Raw genomic sequence first — 21,521 nt, forward strand, 5'->3', positions numbered from 1 at the left:
TCCCATGTAGCCCTATCTTCGCTCAGCCTGGCATGCAGGAGGCTTTCAGACATCTGCTCCCATCTCCAAATGGGTTCCACAAAACATGGAGATTGCTCACTGAAATGACGACAACTCTAAAGTCAAGTCTGAGCACACCCAGAGCTAACAGCTCAGCAAAGGTGGGGAGAAAGTTGGATAAACATATAAATTATTCTGCAGGGTCCATGAGATGATTTCAGATGACGAGCGGGGCTGTGAGAATGGCAGAGAAAAGATGTTCTACGTTGTGTTGGTGTCTCAGTTCCCCATCTGTAACACGCAAATATCGTCAGTCCCTGGGTTGACTTGAGATATAAACAAGGGGCTGTGGACAAGGTAAACAGCACACAGAAAACAGAAGGTGAGCATGCGTTATTAACGTTATTTGCAGATGGAATACTTAGGAGAAAACCCCCTGGGAGTGACATCGAGTGGGAACCCGAATGCCACCCGAAGAGTGGGGTGCTGCAAGCAGTAATCATTCAGCCAATGCGTTGAGGTGGCACCAGCCTGGCCTGCTCCAAGAACAGAGGGTCCAGTAAGATCTGAGCCCTGGGGCCAGGAGATGGGCCAGACACTGAAGGTGGGGGGTCAGGCCACAGGGTAGGTGTTGGGGGCCATGGAAAGGTGTTTAGGTTTCAATTCTCAGAGCAAAGAAATGCCAACAGATGTTTCTGTGTGTGTGTTTTTCCCAGTAATACATACATAACATGTAATTTGCCATTTTAACTGTTCTTAAGAGTGCAATTCAGTGGTGTGAATCACATCACAATGCTGTGTTACCATCACTATCATCCATTACCAACACATTTCCATCACCCTAAAGAGAAACTTTGCATCCCTCAAGCATTAACTCCCACTCTAACTGGAGGGTTTTAAGCAGGTAAAGTACTCTAATCCAATTCACACTTTACAGGGAGAAGAAGGTCCTGCCCTGGTGAGCTGATAGTCTAATAAAGGGACATGGGGACAGGGTACCCCTCATTGTGTAAAATGTTCACCTCCTACTTCAGAGGGCTGAGCTGGGGAAAGATGCGCTTCCCTCCCTCCACCCCCTTTGCTTAAAAACTCACCGAAACATTAACTTTCTGGGGTATACAGAAGGAAACATAACATTTAAAAAAAAAAAACACGCCTGCTGTGAAAAAGCAACGGTGTAAAATGCACCAATACAGAAGTCTCCAGGTCTCCCAGCTTGAGGCCAAGTGCTTCTCCCAGGACCAGGTAGACAGGCTGCACCCCCAAAACAACGGAAAGATGCCCCGGTCACAGAAACAGCAACCCATGTATGCCGAGCTGCTTACAGCAAATCTGAAGATGGATCAGCCGCCAACAGGGAAATCTAAGCCCCGAAGAAGATGTACTTGTAGTCCCCTTGTGGAGAGAGACTTCTGAGAAAACAGCATGTCTGAGATGAAAGGAAGACAACAAAGCAGATACGAGCACAAAGAAGCAAGAAGGTGAGAAGGGACTGGGTCAACACGTCTCACACCAACACAGAATGCACTCTGACAGCAGCTTTAGAACGCAAAGATATTTTTCAAAGGGCATTAAACACGCACACAAACAAAAGTGACTATGAACACAAGAGAAAAAATCAGAAAATTCTAGTTTGAAAAATTCCAGGTCTAGAGGAGACCGAGGAGATGCACTGAATAAATGCAATATGGGCTCCTGGACTGGACCTCAAGAGTCTGCAGATTAGTTAATAGAGTTGCACAAATGTTTATTTTTTATTTTTTAATTAATTTTTAAATTTTTTCGAGAAAATATACCAACAGACAAACACATTCTTAACATATGATCATTTCATTCTACATATACAATCAGGAATTCACGATATCATCATATAGTTGCATATTCATCATCATGATTATTTCTTAGAACATTTGCATCAATTCAGAAAAAGAAAAAAGAAGACAACAGAAAAAAATTCATACATACTGTTCTAGTTTGCTAGCTGCCGGAATGCAACATACCAGAAAAGGAATGGCTTTTAAAAGGGGGAATTTAATGGGTTGCTAGTTTACAGTTCTAAGGCTGAGAAAATGTCCCAGTTAAAATGAGTCTATAGAAATGTCCAATCAAAGGCATCCATCCAGGGAAAGATGCCTTGGTTCAAGAAGGCTGATAAAGTTCAGGGCTTCTCTCTCAAGTGAGAAGGCACATGGCAAACACAGTCAGGGCTTCTCTCTCATCTCGAAGAGCACATGGCAGACACGGCATCATCTGCTAGCTTTCTCTCCTGGCTTCCGGTTTCATGAAGCTTCCTGGGAAGCGTTTTCCTTCTTCATCTCCAAAGGTCTCTGGCTGGTGGACTCTCTGCTTCATGGTGCTGCAGCTTTCTCTGCTCTCTCTGAATCTCTTTTCTCCAAAATGTTTCCTCTTTTATAGGACTCCAATAAACCAATCAAGACCCACCCAAATGGGTGGAGACATGTCGTCACCTAATCCAGTTTAACAACTACTCTTGACTCAATCACATCATCCAGGGAGATGATCTGATTACAGTTTCAAACATACAGTGTTGAATAGAGATTATTCTACCTTTATAAAATTTTGATTAAAACATGGCTTTTCTAGTGGGCATACTTCCTTTCAAACCAGCACACATATATACCATACTCCTTACCCCTTCCTTTCACTGATCACTAGCACTTCAATCTACTAAATTTATTTTAACATTTGTCCCCCCTCTTATTTATTTTTAATCCATATGTTTTACTCATCTGTAGATAAGGTAGATAAAAGGAGCATCAGACACAAGGTTTTCACAATGACACAGTCACATCGTGAAAGCTGTATCATTACACAATCATCTTCAAGAAACATGGCTACTGGAACACAGTTCTACATTTTCAGGTAGTTCCCTCCAGCCTCTCCATTAATCTTGACTAAAAAGGTGATATCTATGTAATGTGTAAGAATAACCTCCAGGATAACCTCTCAACTCTGTCTGGAATCTCTCACCCATTGACACTTTATTTTATCTCATTTCACTTTTTCCCCTATTGGTCACGAAGGTTTTCTCAATCCCTTGATGCTGAGTCTCAGCTCATTCTAGGATTTCTGTCCCACGTTGCCAGTAACGCCCATACCCCTGGGAGTTATGACCCATGTAGAAAATGGGAGGACAGTGAGTTTGCTTGTTGTGTTGGCTGGAGAGAGGCCACATCTGAGTAACAATTTCCATTTCTGAGTTTTTACAATCAGTCCAGTTGCACAATCTGTTCCCTTTAACTCCAATTACCCAGTATCTTACCCTATTTCTATCTCCTGATGGTTTCTGTTATCAATGAAATTCTCCAAGTTTATTCACTAAATGCCAGTTCTTACCAGTGAGACCATACAGTATTTGTCCTTTTGCTTCTGGCTCATCTTACTCAGCATAATGTCCTTAAGGTCCATCCATTCTGTTACATACTTCATAACTTTATTCTTACAGTTGCATAATATTCCATCGTATGTATATACCACAGTTTGTTTAGCCACTCGTCTGTTGATGGACATTTTGGCTGTTTTCATGTCTTCACATTTGTAAATAATGCTGCTATAAACATTGGTGTGCAAACATCCTTTTGTGTCCTTGCCATCTAGTCCTCTGAGTAGATACCTAGCAATGGTATTGCCGGGTCATATGGCAATTCTATACTTAGATTTCTGAGGAACTGCCAAACTGCCTTTCACAGAGGTTGTACAATTTGAATTCCCACCAACAGTGGATAAGTGTGCCTCTTTCTCCACATCCTCTCCAGCACTTGTCATTTTCTGTTTTACTGAAAATGGCCATTCTGGCGGGTGTGAGATGATATCTCATTGTGGTTTTGATTTGCATTTCCCTAATAGTCAGTGTTCTAGTTTGCTAGCTGCTGGAATGCAACACACCAGAGACGGATTGGCTTTTAATAAAAGGGGATTTATTTTGTTGGTTCTTCAGAGGAAAGGCAGCTAACTTTCCACTGAGGTTCTTCCTTACGTGGAAGGCACAAGATGGTCTCTGCTGGTCTTCTCTCCAGGCCCCTGGGTTCCAACAACTTTCCCCGGGGTGACTTCTTTCTGCATCTCCAAAGGCCTGGGCTGAGCTGCTAGTGCTGAGATGAGGAATGCCAAGCTGCTTAGGCTGTGCTACATTGCACTCTCTCATTTAAGTACCAGCCAATTAAGTCAAACATCACTCACTGCAGCAGACACGCCTCCTAGCTGACTGCAGATGTAATTGGCAACAGATGTTCACGTACCGTTGGCTTATGTCTGCAGCAACAAGACTAGGTATGCTCACCTGGCCAAGTTGACAACTGAATCTAACTAACACAGTCGGGGAAGTTGAGCATCTTTTCATGTGCCTTTTGGCCATTTGTATTTCCTCTTCTGAGAAATATCTGTTTTTGCTCATTTTGTAATTGGGTTGTCTGCCTTTCTGTTGTTGAGTTGGACAATCTCTTCATATATTCTGGATGCTAGACCTTTATCTGATATATCATTTCCAAATCTTGTCTCCCATTGTATAAGCTGTCTTTTTACTTTCTTAACGAAGTTCTTTGATGCACAAAAGTGTTTAATTTTGAAGAGTTCCCATTTATTTTTTTCTTCAATGCTTGTGCTTTGGGTGTAAGGTCTAGGAAAATGCCTTCTATTATAAGATTTATAAGATATTTCCCTACATTTTCTTCTAACAGTTTTATGGTCTTAGATTCAATATTTAGATCTTTGATCCATTTTGCATTAATTTTTGTATAGGATGAGATATGGATCCTTGTTCATTCTTTTGCATATGAATATCCAGTTCTCTAGGCACCATATATTGAACAGACTGTTCTGTCCCAGGTGAGTTGGCTTGACTGTCTTATCAAAGATCAATTGTCCATAGATGAGAGGGTCTACATCTGAACACTCTATTCGATTCCATTGGTCAGTATATCCATCTTTATGCCCATACCATGCTGTTTTGACCACTATAGCTTCATAATACACCTTAAAGTCAGGTAGCGTGAGACTTCCAACTTTATTTTTCTTTCTCAGGATACTTTCAGCTATTCGGGGCACCCTGCCCTTCCAGATAAATTTGGTTAATAGGTTTTCTATTTCTGAAAAGTAAGCTTTTAGGATTTTAATTGGTATTGCATTGAATCTGTAAATCGATTTAGGTAGAACTGACATCTTAACTATATTTAGTCTTCCAATCCATGAACATGGTATGCCCTTCCATCTATTTAGTTCTTCTGTGATTTCTTTTAACAATTTCTTGTAGTTTTCTTTGTATAGGTCTCTTGTCTCTTTAGTTAAATTTATTCTTAAATATTTTATTCTTTTGGTTGTAATTGGAAATGGAATTTTTTTCATGATTTCCCCCTCAGATTGTTCATTACTAATGTACAGAAACACTACAGATTTTTGAGTGTTGATCTTGAAATCCGCCACTTTGCTGTACTCATTTATTAGCTCTAGTAGTTTTGCTGTGGATTTTTCAGGGGTTTTGACATATAGTATCATATCATCTGCAAACAGTGAGAGTTTTACTTCTTCCTTTCCAATTTTGATGTCTTGTATTTCTTTTTCTTGTCTAATTGCTCTGGCTAGAACTTCCAACACAATGTTGAATAACAGTGGTGACAGTGGACATCCTTGTCTTGTTCCTGATCTTAGGGGGAAAGTTTTCAGTTTTTCCCCATTGAGGATGATGTTAGCTGTGGGTTCTTCATATATTCCCTTTATCATGTTGAGGAGTTTCCCTTCTATTCCTATCCTTTAAAGTGTTTTCAACAGGAAAGGATGTTGAGTTTTGTCAGATGCCTTTCTGCATCAATCAAGATGATCATGTGATTTTCTGCTTTGATTTGTTGATATGGCGTATTGCACTAATTGATTTTCTTATACTGAACCATCCTTGCATACCTGGGATGAATCCTACTTGGTCATGGTGTATAATTCTTATATGTGCTGCTGGATTTGATTTGCTAGAATTTTGTTGAAGATTTTTGCATCTATATTCATTACAGATATTGGTCTGTAGCTTTCTTTTTTTGTAATATCTTTGTCTGGCTTTGGTATGAGGATGATGTTGGCTACGTAGAATGAGTTAGGTAGCTTTCCCTCCTCTTCAAATTTTTTGAAGAGTTTGAGCAGGATTGGTACTAATTCTTTCTGGAATGCTTGGTAGAATTCACATGTGAAGCCATCTGGTCCTGGACTTTTCTTTTGGGGGAGCTTCTTAATGACTGAGTCAATTTCTTTACTTGTGATTGGTTTGTTGAGGTCATCTATTTCTTCTCAAGTGAATGTCGGTTGTTCATGCCTTTCTAGAAAGTTGTCCATTTCATCTACATTGTTGAATTTATTACCATAAAGTTTTTCATAGTATCCTCTCATTACTTCCTTTATTTCTGTGGGGTCAGTGGTTATGTCTCCTCTTCCATTTCTGATTTTATTTACTTGCATCCTCTCTCATCTTCATTTTGTCAACCTTGCTAAGGCTCCATCAATCTTATTGATTTTCTCATAGAACAAACTTCTGGTTTTGTTGATTTTCTCAATTGTTTTCATGTTATCAATTTCATTTATTTTTGCTCTAATCTTTATTTTTTGCTTGCTTTGGGGTTAGTTTGCTGTTCTTTCTCTAGTTCTTCCAAGTGGACAGTTAATTCCTCAATTTTTGCCTTTCTTCTTTTTTGGTATAGGCATTTAGGGCAATAAATTTCCCTCTTAGCACTGCCTTTGCTGCATCTCATAAATTTTGATATGTTGTGTGTTCATTTTCATTTGCCTCAAGATATTTACTGATTTCTCTTGTAATTTCTTCCTTGACCCACTGGTTGTTCAAGAGTGTGTTGTTGAGCCTCCATATGTTTGTGAATTTTCTGGCATTCTGCCTATTATTGATTTCCAACTACATTCTTTTATGATCTGAGAAAGTGTTTTCTATGATTTCAATCTTTTAAATTTATTGAGACTTGCTTTGTGACCCAGCATATGGTCTATCCTTGAGAATGATGCATGAGCACTTGAGAAAAAGGTGTATCCTACTGCTGTGGGGTGTAATGTTCTATAAATGTCTGTGAAGTCTAGCTCATTTATTGTATTATTCAAATTCTCTGTTTCTTTATTGATCCTCTGTCTAGATGTTCTGTCCATTGATGACAGTGGGGAATTGAAGTCTCCAACTATTATGGTAGGTGTGTCTATTTCCCTTTTCTGTGTTTGCTTCATGTATTTTGGAGCATTCTGGCTTGGTGCATAAATATTTACGATTATTATGTCTTCTTTTTGAATTGTTCCTTTTATTAATACATAGTGTCCTCTCTTTTAACTGCTTTACATTTGAAGTCTAATTTGTTGGATATTAATATACCTACTCCTCTTTTCTGATTATTTGCACAAAATATCTTTCCCCAACCTTTCACTTTCAATCCATATTTATCCTTGGGTCTAAGATATGTTTCCTGTAGACAGCATACAGATGGGTCCTGTTTTTTAATCCATTCTGCCAGATTGAGGAGTTTAAACCATTAACATTTAGTGTTATTACTGTATGAGTAGTACTTTCTTCCACCATTTTGCCTTTTGGATTTTATATGTCATAGCTAATTTTCCTTCTTTTTATCTTTACTGATAGTCTTCATTTCTATACTCTTCTCCACATCTCTCTCTCCTGTCTTTTCATATTGCCTCGAGTGCTCCCCTTAGTATTTCTTGCAGAGCCGGTTTCTTGGTCACAAATTCTCTCAGTGATTTTTTGTCTGAAAATGTTTTAATTTCTCCCTCATTTTTGAAGGACAATTTTGCTGGATATACAATTCTTGGTTGGCAGTTTTTCTCTTTTAGTAATTTAAATATATCATCCCACTGTCTTCTCGCCTCCATGGTTTCTGCTGAGAAATCTATGCATAGTCTTATTGGGCTTCCCTTGTATGTGATGGATTGCTTTTCTCTTGCTGCTTTCAAGATTTCCCTTTCTCTTTGATATTTGACATTCTGATTAGTAAGTGTCTTGGAGTACATCTATTTGGATCTATTCTGTTTGAGGTACGTTGCACTTCTTGGACCTGTAATTTTAAGTCTTTCATAAGAGTTGGGGAATTTTCTGTGATAATTTCCTCCATTAATTTTGCTCCTCCTTTTCCCTTCTCTTCTCCTTCTGGGACAACCACAACATTTATATTCATGCCCTTCATGTTGTCATTCAATTCCCTGAGTCCCTGCTCATATTTTTCCATTCTTTACCCTATATATTTTTTTTGCTTGTCGGATTTCAGATGTTCTGTCCTTCAGTTCACTAATCCTATCTTCTGCTTCTTGAAATTTGACATTGTAGGTTTCCATTTTTTTTTTCATATGCATTACCTTTAACTTCAGCAGACTCTCCCTGCTGGGGCATGGCAGAGACAGAGGAGAGGGTATAGGCTGAGTTTAATCGCTTCAATTTTCCAGACCCTGGGGTTTGAATTCCTTGAGGTAGGGAATCCACCTGAGCTGGGCCCCACCCCTCTCCTGGGGAAGGTACAGGCTCCAGACAAGCCCTCAAACAAGCTTGTTTCTTCCTATGCCTGGGGCAGTTGCAGTCTGAGAAGCCCTGCTGCTGTATCCAAAGGCAGTCAAACCATAAAAACACAGCTACAAAAAAGAAAGAGAAAAATTCTTCTCAGAGCAGGACCCCTATTCCTTGGGTTTGCCAATCAAGAGCATAAGTTGATATGTTGTTTTGTGTACCTTCAGATCCTATGGGCCCGCTCCTTTCCTTCAGGGACCAGACCCTTTCAAGTATTACATACCATCCGATCCAAAAAAACATTTGTTTTTTTCTTTTTCCATCAGCCCTGCCCGCTTGGCACGGGGGTAAAAATCATAAAAATCAGCAACTTCCACTTTGACTTGAGGTTCAGCTGAGCTGGGGGCCTATTTTTAGTAGTCAGAATTTGTGAATTAATTCCACAATTGAGTTTGGTTGTGCTCAGCCCCTGCTGCTGGTAAAGCCCCTTTCCTTTCCCCTCTGGGAAGCAGCCTGTGGGGGAGGGGCGCCGGCCACCACGGCTTGGGGGACCCATGGTTCTGGATGGGGGGGCTTGCAGCCGGTCCAGCTGGTCCAGATTGGGGTACGCTGTGTGTCCGCTCACTGACATGGCCCCAGCAGTTGTCCTGTACTGTTCCTGGCTATTTAGTAGCTGTTCTGGAGGACAAACTAAATCCCACACCTTGTTAAGCCGCCATCTTGGCCCTCTCTCTCAAACACCAGGATCCAATGTTCAGTTTTTAGCTTTGACAAATGTCCCGTGGTTATGGGAGATGTTAAAATTCGGAGAAGTTGAGTGCAGAAGGTAGGGGTACTCTTTGTACTAACTTTTGACCTTTTCTGTAAATCTAAAATCATTTTAAATAAGCTTTTTTTTAATGCAATTCATCCTTTTCCACTTCCACCTTTGAGAAATACTGTAATTGATGAATCTTGGTCAATGCTCCCTGAGAGCAAGGGGTCCGAGCCTAAATCTCACCCCCTTCTCCAAGTCTCAGTCTCCCTGAGAATAAAATGGGGACAGTCCCCTCTGTACATGTTCCCTCACAGGACGGCATTAATCTCCAACAGAATCCCAATAAACAAGTACAGAGCAGAGCAGAGCGACCCTAATTCAAGGCAGAGAAGCCTGAAATTCTCCTTCCCATGCTTCCCAATTCTTCCAGCGAGCTGCCCCCCTAGCAGCCTCCAGAACCTGGCTGGAAATCACACCTTTTTAAAAAAATCTTGTATGCCATGGTCAAATTCATTCTTTCTCCATGTGACTATCCAGTTAGTGCAGCACCATGTGTTGAATTTTTTTTTTTTGGGGGGGGTGAGGTAGGGGGAGTACACCCCGAAATCACACCTTTTATTTCCTGCTTCCCATGCTGCCAGGGCTAGGTTGAGTCTGGATGGGCCCTGAGGTAATAAGCTCCAAAAGAAAAATGAGACAAGCCTCCTAGGCCTTCTCACTTGTTTTTAACAGGGCTTTGGCTTCCTTCTTGGGCCATGCAGAGACCCATTTGCTTCAGAAGCACAGTGAAGAGACACGCGGATTCACAGGATACAGCAAACACGTGTTCTTGGGCCTAGGTGGCCTCTTTTGTGAAACAGAAATAGCCCTGCCAAGGGAGTGCAGAGAGCATCACGTGGAATACCGGGTGAAAAAGCACCCTAGCAGACAATTTTTAGAGAATTATAAAGGGAAAGGTACATACCAGAGTCAAAACAGAGGCTGCCAGAGTAATTTGGGAAGTAAATAAACAAGTGTTTGCAAAGTCCCCTGGGGGCACTGGGGAGAAAGGAGGAAATATTCAACTTCCCCATTTGGAGAATTTCTGATATTCTCACAAACAAAGGAGATAATCAAATCTATAGGCCAAGCCCTCAATCTTGGGTCCTTATCCCTGCAAAGGATAGGTCAAGCCTACTTAAAATTAGGCCTAAGAGTCACTCCCAGAGAAGCGCTCTTGTTGCTCAGATGTGGCCTCTCTCTAAGCCAACTTGGCAAGCAAACTCACCACCCTCCCCCTCTCTATGTAGGACATGATTTCCAGGGGTGTAAACCTCCCTGGCAAAATGGGACAGAAATCCCGGGATGAGCCAGGGCCCAGCATCAAGGGATTGGGAAAACCTTCTTGACCAAAAAGGGGAAGAGAGAAATGAGACAAAATAAAGTGTCAGTGGCTGAGGGACTTCAAATAAATCAAGAGGTCATTTTGGAGGTTATTCTTATGCAGTATATGGATATTCCCTTTTTAGTTTATGGTGTATTGGAGTGGCTGGAGGAAAGTACTTGAAACTGTTGAGCTTTGTTCCAGTAGCACTGAGTCTTGAAGACTATTGTATAACGATATAACTTTTACAATGTGACTACAGGATTGTGAAAACCTTGTGTCTGTTGCTCCGTTTACCCAGAGTAGGCTAGATAAGCAAAAAAATATGGATAAAGAATTAATAAATACTAGGGAGAACATAGGGTAAAATAAATTGGGTAGATCGAAATACTAGTGGTCAATGAAAGGGATGGGTAAGGGGTATGGTATGTTTGAGGGGTTTTTTAATTCTTTTTTATCTCTTTTTCTGGAGGGATGCAAACGTTCTAAAAAATGATCATGGTAATGAATACACAACTATGTGATGATACTGTGAGCCACTAATTGTACACCATGTATAGAATGCATGTGTGTGAAGATTTATCAACAAAAATATTTTTTAAAAAATAGAGGCTGTCAGGACAGGATTGGGAAAGGAATGAGAGAAGTAAGGGGGACTTAGCTTTATCTATGTTTTTTTTTTTTTTTTTTTTATTTTATTATTTTTTTGTTTGTTTGTTTGTTTGTTTTTTACATGGGCTGGGGCCGGGAATCGAACCGGGGTCCTCCGGCATGGCAGGCAAGCACTCTTGCCCGCTGAGCCACCGCGGCCCGCCCACTTTATCTATGTTTTATTCCTTAAAAAAAAAAAAGACTGGATACAAATATAATACATTGTTAACAATGGCTAATTCTAAATGGAAGGAATATTTATTATATTATCTTTTTTTCTGTATTTTACTCTAATTTCTTAATAATATTAAGAATATTCTCACCCTAACATTGGGTTTGTAACTCAGTGAACTGTTGCAATGCCCTCATTTTACAGATTCATGAACTAAGGCTCAGAAGGGAGAGGAGACTGGGTTTAAGGCAATACCGAGGGCCAGGGCTGGGGCACAGGTCTTCTCACTCCAAATTTGGGGCTCTTTCTGCTATTCGAGCCACCTCTCAGCCACTGGAAGTACCCTCACTTCTCTGGGCTGCCCCTGTATCTTGCAGCCTCTCTCAGCTGGGCCTCAGAAAAAACCTACAAATTCCCCGTTGAGGTTCAGGGCTGCTCTCTTTCTGGGCTAGAAATGGACGCGTGGGCCACACATGTATAATTCTGGGCTATTTCTGGCCAGAAAAGAATCCCCTTCTATACGGAAGGAGGGTAGAACATTCTTCACAAAAACAGTGCTTAATTAAACCAAGTCAGAGAGTGAGACACGGAAGGCAGGAGCAGATAAGGGAGGTGACTGATAGCAGCAAAACCTAATTTCTGGTAAGCGCTAAGATAGTCAGGGAACGCTTTTTGATTAAAAAATGAAAGAGTGCTTAGTTGAGGGGGTAGAGAAGATGAGAAAGGGAACTAAGGAAAGTGCCTACACCGTTAAGCCCAGAGCTACATCCTTACATCTGCCAGATCATTTAATCCTCCCAACAGGATTAATCCTTCCCTGATAAGGGAAGATCAAACTGAGTCTCAGAGAGGTTAAGTAACTTGCCTAAGGCCACACAGCTCCAAATTGCAAGGCCAGGATCACAACTGGATTTATACAACTCTAGTTCAGATACATATTCCAAAACAGGAGCATTTCCCAGGGTAGGAGACACACACCACCAGAGAGGAGTTTAGGTGGGTCATGTATTTTAATTATATATTCATTTTAAAGTGTTTTAAGAAAAACAAGTACATCAAGTTCACACACTCATGAATGTTAGTGCTGAAGACAAGGTCAGTGTAAAAAAAAGTATCCTTTGAAGGAAATATTAAGTAAATGTTAGTACAGGTGGACCTTAAGAAAGGCAAGTTTGATGGTGGTGTGTAGTGGCTGCAGTTTGGGAGGTACAGCATCAACCTGACGCCTCTGGGAGAGGAACTGAGTACCACACCCCAACAGTACTCCTCTCTGATGCTGAGTCTACCTATAAGCTGCCCTCTTCCAGTGATATGTGCAAAAATAAGGACAGAGCAGCCTCTGGCCCAAATATCGGGAGCTCTAAACCCAGGCAGTCCCTCTCGGGCTCTGCGGTTCTGAGGCACTGAAGAGATATGCACACGTGTCACACAGCAGCAAATCCAGCCACAACATGTGCACCCCAGACTGCACATCTGACCCTCACAGCAGACTGGGCGGAAGCAGGGCTCAGGGACAGAGGGGCCCCTGATGGAGCACCCCGGCCTGAATGCAGAGCTGATTGGTGGAGGAGCCGCCCCGTGAAGCAGGGCTTGCAGGCTCTGAAGCCCCAATGCAGATGATGCTGCACCACGTTCTGTAGAAGAAACGGGCCTAGCTCACGTGGGCTGTAGAGCCTTAAATTAGTTGCCGTGCCCCACCCCCACCTCACTCCTCAAAAAGGTTGCTTGCTCCTGTAACACGCGCATCCATCATCCTTCCATGCTTGTCAGCTGGTGGTCAGCAAGACTGTCCCATCCTGCCCCATCACCAACACTCCCCAGTGCATCCGAGACAGGCTTCCAGGTCAGAAATGGGGTAGTCTGTCTTTCCAGGAGACCCTGGTGCAGCCCACAGCACACACGCTGATGCTGACACGGCTTCTCGATTCTCTCATCCACTGACATCTGCTCGGAGGCTGAAGTCGGAAGAAGATAGAGTGCTGCCACTGGCCCACGGGGACACAGAGCAAATGACTTCACCTCCCAGACCTCAGTTTCTATAGTGTACTAAACTATACTGTCTACTATAGAAGAGTATCGCATAGTACTAGCACAGCACAGCATTAGTATAGCATAAGAAATATAGTATAGTACTGCATATATAGTATACTATTTATAGTATAATATAAGAAATATAGTATATATAGTGTAATAAATATAGTATAGTATGTATGGTATTGTTTGTATACTATTTATAGTATAGTATAACAAATATAGTATAGCATATATAGTATAATAAATATAGTGTAGTATGTATGGTATTGTTTGTATAGTATTTATAGTATAATATGGCACATATAAGATAGAGTTAGTATAGTATATAGTACAGTATTAGTATAGTATAATAAACAGTATTATATGTATAGTATAGCATTGTATATATAGCATAGTACAGCATTAGTTTAGTATAATAATATAGCATAGTATTTTATATATAGTATAGTATGTCTAGTATTAGCACGGTATAGTATAGTATACATAGTATAGCATATACACCATAATATAGTATAGTTAGTATACTATAGTATTAGTATATGAGTATAGTATTTAAATATATAGTACAGCACAAATAGTATAGTATTAGTACTGTATAGTATAGTACACATAGTACAGTATAGATAGCATAATAGTATGGTACATAGAGCATAGTATAATATAGTGTTAATTCAGTATACTATTGTGTTAATAGTATTAGTAATGATATTAGTATAGCATGAATATTATAGCATAGTATAGGATTAGTATAGCTTTATTATAGTATAGTGTATACAGTATTGCATATATGGCATAGTATTAGTAATGTAAAGTATGATCTAGTATTGAACAGTACAGTATTACTATAGTATAGTATAGTATAATACATATCGCATTATATAGTATAGAATATATATAGTATACTCTAGTAGTAGTATGGGATAAATAGTATACAGCATGTGTACAGCCTAGCATAGCATGGTATGGTAACTGTATGTGAATGGCAATTAGCACACTCACTATGCATACTATACTACACCATACTACAGTACCTACTGCAAAGAGGGGGGGTGGATCAGATGAGATCACAAATCCTGTAGCTTTCCACCAGTAAGCTCTTCTATTTAGGAAAAAGGAGGGTGCCTCCGGAAATGCGGGGGTTGTGGTCCTGCAAGGATTGGCCTGGTTCTTGCCACAAGAACTCTGCGTTGCTTCTCAAAGAAAACACGGACCCTTCCGTGAGAACGAAGCCTGGTGCCCACTTGCTGTGCCCGTGCCCCTGCAGCAGCCTCCTCCCTGCGATACGATCACGGCATCCTCAGAGCCACCAGCCAAGATTCAGGCCCAAGGGGGGCTTACCCGACAGGCCTGACCTCGCTCCGCAGCCTCTCCCTCTCCCCTCCTTTGCCTCAGCTGCCCGTGAGCCCACTTGCCGGGTCTGTCCCTCAGGCTCTCCTGCAGCCCGCCTCCAGGGCTCCCACCAAGTGGCAGCCCTGCCCTGGAACCATTCCTGATTCCTCTGCCCTTCTCACCTCCTCTCAGCTCCCATAGCTCTACTGGCCCTGCTGGGGGCACCAATGCACTCGGCCTAGCATTCATTCATGCATTCATTCATTCCTTCACTGAACACGTATTATGGGTTGGCTTGCTACTCTTCTAGGTGCTGCAGATAAAACAAAGCATAAACTATACATTAACTCTTACCTTCAAGGAGCCTTTTACATGATAGCGGGAGAACCAAGAGAAACAACCTAAGTGAGTGAATATGGAATCCTAGACAATAAGGGTTAGGGAAGAGTATAAAGCAGGGCAGGGGGAAAGTTGCAATTTTAAATAGGATGGTCGGGGGAGGCTTCCCTGAGCAAAGCCTGCGGGAGAGGCAGGGCCTGCTGTTGGGCTATCAGAGAAAACTGTTGTGGGCAAACGAGATGGCAATGCCAAGGCCCCAGGACAATGGCTCAACAATGAAATTCTTACCTGTTCAACCTCCCTGACAAACTGAATTTGAGGAGAGAGCCTATGCCTTACTCATTCCTCTCTTTTATTTTTTCCCTAATATTTTTTTTGCTTTGAAATAATTTCAAATTTACAGAAAGTTGCAAAAATAATAGAAAAGTAATTCAGAGAACTCCAATATAGTCCTTGCCCAGATACACAAACTTTTCATATTTTGCCACACTTGTTGTATCAATAGAAATATCAATTTCCTAAGCATTTGAGTACAGGTTGTATTTATCAGGTTCCTCAAACACTTAACACCATCTTGTACATCTCCTAAGAACACGGCTATTCATTTATGTAATCACCTTCAGTGCAGTTATCAAGCTCAAGAAATAAACACAGATATATAAAGCTTATAGTCTATGTTCCAATTTTTTTCAGTTGTCCCAGTAATGTCTTTTTGGGCATTTCCTCCTCCACTATTATGATTCAGTTCTGGATCACATATTACATTTAATTATCATTGTCTCTTTCATCTCTTAATTTAAATTGTGGTAACACACATACAACATAAACTGTCCCATTACAACACTCCCAAGCATAGTTCAGTGGGATTATCTCATTCACATTGTGTGCTACTCTCCCCACCATCCACGACCAAATCTTTTCCATCACGCAAAGGAGAAACTCTGCACCATTATGCACTGACTCCCCATTCCCTGTTCCCATGCGCCCCAGAGCCTGCTCGCCCGCAGGATACTTTGTTTGTGCCCCCACTGCATTTACCAGAAGACTTTGGTAAAGGTTTTTGTAGATGGTCTTCACAGGGATTTGGATTTTCCTCTATTCCTAATTTGCTGCAAATTTTCATCACACATGGGTGTGCCTCTATTGAGATAGTTACATGGGTATTTTGCATTTACTCTCTTAATATGGAGAGTTACACCAATAACTTTTTTTTCTTTTTTGCACGGGCAGGCACCGGGCATTGAACCCGGGTCTCTGGCATGGCAGGTGAGAATTCTGCCACTGAGCCACCACCGTACTGCCCAATAACTTCTTTAATGTTAAATCAACCTTGCATTGCTGGGCTATAACCCACCTGCTTTATACTTTTTACACACACACATACACACACATGCATTATATAAGATAAACATACTGTATCTATAGGATATATAATACTTTTTATATATTTCTGGATTTGATTTGTTGCACTTAACTAGGGATTTTTGTGCCTTTGGTCTGTGGTTTTGTCTTAAAATTTATTTCCTGGTTTTTAAATCAGTATAATGATTAAATTCACAAAAAAATGAGTTGACAAATGATCACTCCTCTCTTTTCTGAAAGAATTTGTAAAGGATTTGCATGATTTATTCTTAAATGGTTCATGGAACTTACAGTTAAGGCCCTCTGGACTTGCAGCTATTTTTATGGTAAAGTTTTTTTATTACAAAAATAATCTTATCAAATTACCCCAGGGGCAGAAAACACAGTGGGCCTCACGCTTTTTCAGGTATCTCAGAACCAACACAAAAGCCCTGCACGGCAGGCAGGTCAGCTGCTCCCATCTCACAGCTGGGAACACCGAGGTTCAGGACCCATCCCTCAACCCCGCGGTCTCCTCACCAGCACTTATCTCCTATTCTCTCAACGTTCTCACCTACACCAGATCACACCAGCTTCCTGCAAGGGTCCCAGGCAAGCGCGGGTACCTTAGGCATTCCCACCCAGAACAGGCCAGTCAACAGGCGGGCAGGACAAACGCTTTAACACCAGGGTATCATTTCTGTTGGGGATACATGTTGGGTTTTGGCTGCCTGACCCCCATCAGCCCCTCTTCCAGTGACAGCACTCAAATTTCCCGGAGGCACCCACACCTTTGTGCTCTCAGTCTATGAGTTCCAGAACTCGGGCACTGGCAGGCGCTGGTCGCGGGCCGGGCCAATCAGAACCTTGTCCCCCAGCCACAGAGAGGGGTTCAGATACAAGTGTGTAATGAGTGATGGTTGCGCTCACGCGTGCACTTAGCCAGGTGATGGTTGCGTTCACATGTGCACTTAGCCAGGTGATGGTGTCCAGTTGTTTGGTCAAGGAAGCACTGGCCTAAGGGTACAACAAATCAGGAAGGGAAGGTGGGACTATGGTGTATACATACAATGGACTACTGAGCTGCCACAAGAAGGAATGAAGTTGTCAGGCATGCAACTAGGGGTATGAACCTTAAGGGCTGTATGATGAATGAAATGTCAGAAACAAAAAGACAAATATTATCATGCCTCAATCGTATGGACTAAACATAATACAAAAGCTCGGTGAACTGAAGTTGAGAACATAGGTTATCAGGCTGGGGCCTATTGTAAAGGGTCCTAGACTGTAAGTTCTTACAGCAGTCAAATATCTTCAGATGTAGTAGCTATTTCTAAAGTCTGAGATATACCGAGCTGTTTATTTATAACCTAATCATTCCCAGAAACTTCAATTATTTATGCACCTGAGACTCGGATTTAGAGCTCTGAAGCTATGAAAGTCAGTAGTACCCCATATAGGAACTGTTCAAAAAGTTGAAAAAGTGACCAGACTTCGAGCAGAGATATGAATGAAGCTGAGCTGGATAGGACTAAGGTAGATCAGAAGACTGGGTAAAGGATGATATCGTCGATATTTTAAAACTTCAACTTCTGTGTGAGACTAAAGGGAGAGACGTTTATTTAATGCACAATTTATATTTTAGGTAGTGCATTTCCTAATTTAACGTGCATGGTCAGTTTAGTTGAACACCATAAGTGCATGAGATTTTGTTGGTTTGTCCAGGTTAGTGTGATGCCCGGATATATCCCAGAGTAATTTGGGTAGTGAATAAAGAAGTATTGCAAAGTCCCCTTGGGGCACTGGGGAAAAAGGAGGAAATATTCAACTTCCCCATTTGGAGAATTTCTGATATTTTCACAAGCAGTGGGGGCAACCAAATCAGTAGGCCGAGCCCTCGATCTTGGGGTTTACCTCTATGAAACTTATTCCTGCAAATGATAGGCTAAGCCTACTTAAAATTAGGACTAAGAATCACCTCCAGAGAACCTCTTTTGTTGCTCAGATGTGGCCTCTCTCTCTGAGCCAACCTGGCAGGTGAACTCACTGCCCTCCCTCATACACGGGACAGAAATCCCAGGATGAGCCAGGACCAGGCATCAAGGGATTGAGAAAGTCTTTTTGACAAAGCGGGGAAGAGAGAAATGAGACAAAATAAAGTTTCAGCAGCTGAGAGATTTCAAACAGAATCATGAGTTTATCCTGGAGGTTATTCTTATACATTATATAGGTATCCCTTTTTAATTTATGGTGTACTAGAGTGGTTGGAGGGAAGTATCTGAAACTGTTGACCTGTGTTCCAGTAGTCTTGATTCTTAAAGACGATTGTATAAAGATATAACTTTTACAATGTGACTGTGGGATTGTAAAAATCTTGTATTTGATGCTCCTTTTATCCAGGGTATAGATGAATAAAAAAAAAATGGATAAAAAATAAATAAACAATATGGAGGACAAAGGGTAAAATAAATTGGGTAGATGGAAATACTAGTGGTCAATGAGGGGGGTAAGGGGTAGGGTATGTATGATTTTTTTTTTCTTTTTATTTCTTTTTCTGGAATGATGAAAATATTTGAAAAAATGATCATGGTGATGAATACAACTTGGTGATGATATTGTGAGTCACTGATTGCATACCGTGTGTGGAATATATGTGTGTGAAGATTTCTCAATAAGATATTTAAAAGAAAAAAAAAAGAAAGCACTGGCCTGATTGTTATTGTGAGGGTACTTCATGGATTTAAATCATCAGTCAGTTGATTGTATCTGGTAGATGACATCTACAGTCAATAAAGGAGATTGCCTTCAGCAAGCGAGAAGTTTCATGCAGTCGGTTGAAGGCCTTAAAGGGAGAACGGATGATTTTAGCAGTCTAAAATCACACTTAAGCCAGCCAGCGTCTCTTGGGGAATTCACTGAAACCTACATTTAAGTTCCCAGCTTGCAGCCTCCCCTACAGAATTCAAATTTGCCATGGTGTGCTGGTTTGAAACTATTATGTACCTCAAGAAAAGACCATATTTTTTAATCCATTCCAGAGGGTGCATACCAACTGTGGGTGGGACCATTTCGTTGGGTTACTTCAATTGAGATGTGACCCACTTCATTCAAGGTGGGTCTCCATCCTTTTTTTAAAGATTTTAAATTATTTATTCTTTAATGCAGTGCATGGTTACATTATTTTTTTCAGCATATAGCTGTGTACTTATCATCACAATTGATTTTTTTCTTTCTGGTAAAAAATAACATATATACAAAAAAGCAATAAATTTCAAAGCACATTGCAACAACTAGTTATAGAACAGATTTCAGAGTTTGGTATGGGCTACAATTCCACAATTTTAGGTTTTTACTTCTAGCTAATCTGAGATACTGGAGACTAAAAGAAACATCAATATAACGTTTCAGCAATCATACTCATTTGTTAAACCCTACCTTCTCTGTATAACGCCACCATCACCTTTGATCTTTCTCCCACTCTTTAGGGGTATTTGGGCTATGCCCATTCTAACTTTTTTATGTTGGAAGGGGCTGTTGATAATATGGGACAGGGGGATGGAATTAGTTGATGTTTTGGAGAGGCTGGCCCCTCAGCATTTCAGGACTTCTCTGGTTCAAGGACCCATCTGGAGGTGGTAGGTTTCTGTAAAGTTACCCTCGTGCATGGAACATTTGTAGAATCTTATACAGTGCCCGAGGTCAAGGTAGGTCTTAATCCTTTTTACTGGAGTCCTTTGTGAGAGGATTAAGGACATAAAAAGTCAAGAAAGCTTAGAGAGAGAAATATCCAGGGAAAGCTTAGGGAAAAAAGCTCCAGAGGATCTAAGAGGAGACCCACAGAAGCTCAGAGAGGAAGCCACTGGAACCAGGAGCTGAAACCAATGGAATCCAAGAGACAAGGACAAGCAAACACTGACTATGTGCCTTCCCATGTGACAGAGGTATCCTGGATGCCAGCAGCCTGTCTTTAGAGTTCAGGTATCATCTTGTTGATGCCTTAATTGGTACATTTTCATTGTCCAAGAACTATAAATTATAAGCTAATAAATCCTCATTGTAAAAGCCAACCCATTTCTGGTATATTGCATTCTGGCTGGTTTAGCAAACTGAAATACATGGTCATATGAGTTAATTCCTATAATATATCATAATGTTTACACACACATACATGTATGTATGTGTGCCTCCTGTCAGTTCTGTTTCTCTGGAGAATCCTGACTAATAGAGCATGTGCAGGGGCGCAGGGACCCAGGACCCGCTCCCTCTCCCATTTTCATTGCTTGCAGCCGTCTACATGACCAGGGACAGATGTTAAATGTCAAAGAATTAAAGCTCCACCCCTCCCCATCACTGTTGGTAACAAACTCTCTCGAGATTCTGCTGAACCAATCTCAGGCGATTCTGCTGCAACCCAATTGTAACCAAATCTCACGGAGTCTCTTGTTAAACTTTATAAGCAGCCCTCTTGGCATGCCCCTTCCCTTTCGGTTTGTTGCACAGAGTGCTGAACTTCAGGTCCCAACCAGCCACCACTAGGAAAATGTTTCTCCTGTTAGTAAGCCCCTAATTACAACTCACGGGTAATCTCCTGCCTGGTGTGTTCTTTGGTCGCGGGGTTGACCTGGGTTGGAACTGGAACAGCATGTGACCCAGGCGAGTAGAGACAGACCTCTGTGCCATAAGACTTGAATTTAGGAGGCCGTAGGGCTGGGTCTGCTATCTTCTCAACCTAGGGAAAACCTGACCAGAGCTAAGACATGAGGAGTGAGAAACCAAGTCTTGGTGACATCCCAACAAGTCCCCACACACAGAACAGTTTCAAGAGCTAACTCATTCCTTCGTTTTGCCTAAGCCATGTTGGTTTGCGTTTTCTGTCACATGCAATCAAAACGGTCTAATCAAATGGAGTTTTCCCTCCAACTGAATTCTTTAAGGCTTATCTTATTTCATTCAGAATATTGCTACTGTCACTGAAAAAAACAAAAAGCAAAAAAATTCAATTTGGTATATGCTTATTACCTGTCAGGAACAG

At 41.2% G+C, this 21,521-nt stretch overlaps 1 protein-coding gene across 1 annotated transcript in view; it reads right to left on the reverse strand.

Annotated features, from left to right (window-relative positions):
• Positions 1 to 21,521, reverse strand: part of NUP210 (nucleoporin 210) — a 142,488-nt gene that overhangs the window by 107,184 nt on the left and 13,783 nt on the right. The gene's annotated exons all lie outside the window — the stretch shown is intronic.

Source organism: Tamandua tetradactyla, chromosome 9 (assembly GCF_023851605.1).
Source record: "Tamandua tetradactyla isolate mTamTet1 chromosome 9, mTamTet1.pri, whole genome shotgun sequence".
Taxonomy (NCBI): Eukaryota; Metazoa; Chordata; class Mammalia; order Pilosa; family Myrmecophagidae; genus Tamandua; species Tamandua tetradactyla.